The sequence below is a fragment of the Ictalurus punctatus genome, chromosome 26 (assembly GCF_001660625.3).
Source record: "Ictalurus punctatus breed USDA103 chromosome 26, Coco_2.0, whole genome shotgun sequence".
NCBI classification, from domain to species: domain Eukaryota; kingdom Metazoa; phylum Chordata; class Actinopteri; order Siluriformes; family Ictaluridae; genus Ictalurus; species Ictalurus punctatus.
Window position 1 is genome coordinate 15,633,324 of NC_030441.2, and position 5,708 is coordinate 15,639,031.

Genomic DNA, 5,708 nt, shown 5'->3' on the forward strand with positions numbered 1-5,708 from the left:
TGGAAATGGGCATTTTTACAGTGAAAATCTTACAGTGAAAATCGACAACATTTTCCCATACATCACAGCTATATTCCTTGGTCTTACCCGTTGTTATGAATGACTAAGGGAATTTGACCTATGTGTTACCTCATATTTGTATCATTCATTTATTTTATATTTATAAGTCGTGGCTGAACAATTTCCTGTTCCTAGTCACCCAGGTGTACTAAAAAATTTAAATTGTCAATGGGAATATACTTCAAATATATTGTTCTCATGTGAATTCATAGAGATGCTAATATTGTTGCACACATATATTTAACAAAGATATCTTTTATATATATATATATATATATATATATATATATATATATATATATATATATATATATATATATATATATATATAAAAAAACCTGTGTTGTGTTATCAGTCAGTCGCAGTCATTGAGAGCAGAGTATATTTGTGATTTTCTTTTAAACAACAGATCAAAAGGTTAAACAATAATGACAATTTTTCACAGCTTTCTTTGCTCATATTTACCAAGGGTGCCAATATTAGTGGAGGGCACTGTATACGGCCAATTCGGATTAGACCTATAGAGGCTGTTGACTGGAACCACACTACCCTCCAAGCTACCGATGCAAACATCAACAAACATATCATCACAACTTGGCATCAGACAGGGAAGGTGGTTGTAAAGCGAGTTAATCATCAGCGACTTTATAAATAGACATTCAGGACCTATGTGTGCTTTTTTTCACACATTCTATATGTTACTTGCCATCACCCGTGAAATTCACACCCATATTAAAAAAATTGGCACCGGCGTGTAGCTTTATTAATTTGCCAGTAACCTTTCGCTGGTGCTCATCAAATGAAAACTGTGTATATTAAAGTGTGTAATGGAAGTATGTTGCGTTGGGGTTGCGCATTTTCATCACTCATGCCTATTTTTTCTCTCAGTTTTTCCTCACGGCTTGAATGTGTAAATTTGATCGCTCTCGGATGTGTAAATTTGAGCGCTGTATGCCCACCTCAAAAGCGCTTAGAGACAGAATAGTGGTTTTTAAAGAATCGAAAACATTTCAGAGGAGACAATAAATGTAAAAAAGAAAAAAAAGAAAAAAAAAAGAAAGAAGAAGAACAAAACAAAACATTGGGATCAATGAAAAGTGGCAGACTAAACATAAGCTCCATTTCCCAGAAACCCAAGTCTTATCACCTGATCAGTCACATGACCTGTCACCTTGCCCTCACGCTCTAGATTTGTAATCACACACACACACACATACACACCTGTTTCACATCAATACATATACACATCACAAAACTCAGTTCATTGTAGAGTATCGCTCCTAGTTGTTAAAAAGTTTTATACAGAAGATATTAGAAGATTGTTAATTAAAAATAAAATTAATAAAACATTTTATTTTTTTTACACACACAGATTCCCTGCAGTATGTCTGACAGAAGAGAGAGAGAGAAAAAAAAAACGTTAAATTAAATTTGTTATATTATTTATTGGTGGCAATGTTTTGGCTGGTGGAAATGTGGCCTGCTTTGCTACAGAGTTCATCTCGAGCTCTGCTTACATTAAATGCTGGTGCTGCTTTGATGAGTTTTTCTCTCTGCCAGTGTTTTGTATTCCTCTGGGATAATTGTTTTGTCTGAATTCTAACCCCTTGCTCCTGTTATGAAGCCCTATCTATAAACATATTCAGTTTTTATGCCGTTCCACTCTTGGCACATCTGTATTACAGGAATTAATATAATGCCATAATTACAACAAGTTTAAAATTCTTCAACTCGTGAAAATGTATAACAAAGTGTGTGTTTTAACTACTTGTCAATATGAAAATCCAATATATAAAATTTTCACCACTGGGGATATCCAGGTAAAATCAGACCAGTCATTTGAATACTTTTTCACTTTAATCATCTTCTGTCAAAATGACCTGGACACAATTTCTGTCATATCAATATAAGTAATTTAATCACTTTGGGGTGTGAAACTAATCAACAACGGGGTGGTCTGATGCAGCCTGATGTGAAGCAAAGTTACTGTTACCTCGCAAAAGTTGATTTGTTATTTTTATTTATTTATTTATTTTTTTTTGCAAAAATTGTTCAGGAACGGTTTGAGGAACATGACACTGAGTTCAAGGTGTTGACTCGGCCTCCAAATTCCCCAGATCTCAATCCGATCGAGCATCTGGACAAACAAGTCAGATCCAACAAGGCCTCAACTCGTAACTTACAGGATATAAAATACCTTCTGCTAACTTTTCGTGCAGATACCACACAAACCTTCAGAGGTCTTGTGGAGTCCATGCCTTGACAGGTCAGAGCTGTTTTGGTGCCACAAGGGGTTATATTATACAATATTTGACTGGTTTTAATGTTATGGCTGATGGGTGTGAATGCGATATTAAATGTTCCTTAGAGAAATCTAAGAAAGTAATATAATGTTCACATTTTTTTTTTTTTCAGTCAGACAAACAGAAGGGTTAACACTCAAAAGCTTCTCTATTACACTTTTAAGCATGTGCTTAGATTGCAATACATAGCACTTTATTCCAGTATTAACAATTAATTAATCCACCCTCAAGAATGAAATTTCAAAAGGAGCTTTGGAGGCGGATTTAATTGCCTGAAATGAGTGCAGCTCAGACATGGAGTCCATAAATGAATTTCTCTGTGTGAATTTGTTCTGGAACAGTTTTCCCTTTTGATTCGTCTTTTTTTCATGTTTCTGCACATTTCCCCACCAGTACGTCCTGGAGCTTACCCAGCACAGAGTTAGTGGAAAAGAGAGAGAGAGAGAGAGAGAGAGCGAGAGAGAGAGAGAGAGAGAGAGAGAGAGAGAGAGAGTAGAGGTTGTGGAAAGGGTAAGAAATGAATGTAATGAAAACTAGTGAAAAACACATTTGTCGTGTCTCCTGCTGATAATTGACTGGATGCTGCAGGCGGTTTAGGGGGACTGTGGAGGGATTAGGGAAAGTGCTGACCCATGCAGCCCTTTTTCTCCATCTTAACACTGCATTTTACAAGCAGTAAGTCATTCGCAGTGACCTCTAGTGTACTTCCAGACTGTGTTACTGAAATCAACTCCTGGCAGAGTAGATTCTATATGTGAGCTACCGCTACAGTAACTGATCGTGGTGTGTGTGTGTGTTTAGATGAAGTTCATATATGGGATTCAATCGGGTCTAAGATTCTGAGCCTTCTGATAACAATTCAGATGAACAATTTTAGAACAGCAGGATGTTTACTGAATGTTTTCTTTACTGAACGTTTGAAGAAAAGGTTAATAAATGATGCTAAGGATGTTGCAGGAAAGAAACAGCAGATGTTTTCGAATGTTGATTCTGTAACATTATGACCGGAAACATTATTAACTATAAATGTTCGAGCAACTAGGGGGGCCCAGAATATTTATAAACACTAGAGGGCATGCTGTTGTAGGAAAATAATCAATGATGCAGCGTTACTGTTACCACCCCAATGTTATTTTTCTTTATATGTCCTCAATTGGTTTATTCCTCTTAGACCACAACAATTTTCAACACTAACAATGTTTTTTAAATTTTTTTATTATTAATTAAAGGACAATGCATACGTTTTATCCATTTACAGGTACATATAATGCTTTGGAGCATCTGTGAGACAAGTTCCTGTTATGACTTTTTTAATTCTTTTTTTTTTCACTCGTGAAGTTTATTAGACAAAAACGTAGCTTGTTCTGTTACAATGAAACCACAAATCACAGGAAAAAAAAAAAAAAAACACTTTAAGGCGCTGGAAAATTTGAAGCAACAGCTTTACCTGTTTCAAAGTGCTGACACTGGAGACTCCTTTCATAAAAGCTAAACGTCTCCTCACAGAAAGGTTAAATAGGATGTCACCTATGGTCCCCAGAACTTTACACCTTGTCAAATCCTTTATGGAACATTCTGATATCGTATTTTTTATTTTTTTTCTCTTATTCATTGTCTATGGGGATGTACATATTTTGAATGTCCGGTTTAGATGCTACGAAACTAACTGCAGTGATCGAGATTTTGAAAGTGCCAGTTGTTTTGAAGAGCTCTATTCTTCATTGAAAAACTCTTTTCTTCACTCTTTATTTCTTTATGCTGTTTCATTTATGGCAGTAGCGATTCGCAAGACACTCGTCCTTCAGCGCTGACCCTAATGCATACTTCAAAGTGACATCATTACAGTTCAAAATTGCGTAATTTGCTGCAAAATGGAAGGATGGCTCATGGTAATAAGGCCTTATTAGCACTTAACTGGTGACGGGGGCGTGAAACACACACACACACACACACACGCAGACACACACACACACCTACACAAGCACATCATCAGAGACCCTCTTTTGATGAGCACAACAGAATCTGGATGAGCAATTATATTTGCAAATGGAGGACGCAGAGGAGCGGCGACCTTGTCTCTGTTTGTCATGACCTTCATCTCAGCTCCCTGTGCGCACTTTTCTGGCTCGCAGGTTAAACGAATCTCTGTGTAAATGAATATGTGTGAGGACGCGTTTAGCTGAAGCTCCATCATTACAGAGATGACAGAAAGGAAAGGGCCAGTGATGAGGAATGGGCCAAAGAGCATCCTTCGGAAATTTGGGTGTCATCTACTATATTCATCAGTCAAGGAGTGGGAGGAGACGTGGGCGTGTGTGTTTGTGCGTGTGAAGGAGTTCGGGGTGTTTGTGAGAATGCGTGTGTACCTGCAAGCCTGGGAATTAAAATAGACATTCGTGCCAAATCTAAAAAGTAATGCGCTACATTAATATGGATACATTTAAATAACAAAAATAGGCGTTTTTGCAAATACAGTTTGGCCATAATTTGTGAAAACTGCATTGAAGTGCTGCAGTTACCTATGCTGAAGCATTCTACTACATCTATAACATTTTTACCGTCTCCACCCTGCAGGTATCAACCACTGTCACTTTATATGTAAATAATAACTCCATGAGAACGGTTATTGATTCGAGTCGTGGAAAACAAGACAACGATTGTGCTTGGAAATGATCAGCGTCGCGGGTTAAAGCCCCCTCCGGCAAACAAGCTGAAGATTTATGTTCGGGTGTCCCCTGTCTTACAGCCTGACAAGGGAGAAGAATAGCCCGGCCCATATCTGCTTCACTTTTGGGTCGTGATCGATGGACCCTTCGGAAAATGACTGTATCCAGCTTTATCCTTGGAAGAGCAGCATGGGGGAAGTTTGTGTTTTTCGGGTTACGGTGGTGACTTAGAGGAAACGTTGAGAAACTCCCTGTGCACTGTGGCAGGCAGAGTAGATGAAGGTTCAAGAGAATATCATTATATTAACATGCCAAAATGATTTCTAGTATGGAGAAGTAGTAGCTTCTCATGTAAATATTGCTTCAAACTGCAAAATATATAACAGTTAAACAACAGAACATGACAGGGAATGTGTTATGATGAATCATGGCTGGGATTTGGTGGCAGGCAGGAGAGGAAAGTGGGATAGATCTTCAAAGCTGTGATTCCAAATAAGACATGAGCTTAAGTATTTCATTTCTTTTTTACACAACAGCATACAAGGTAAAAAGTAAGTCCAAGAAGCATCAAACATTGTACCACAATATCTATTTATGATATCAGCAATTTCTTCCGCCACAAATAAGCAGTTCCACCACAAATGATGCCCAAGTCTTGTACAAAATATTGTATAGGGAC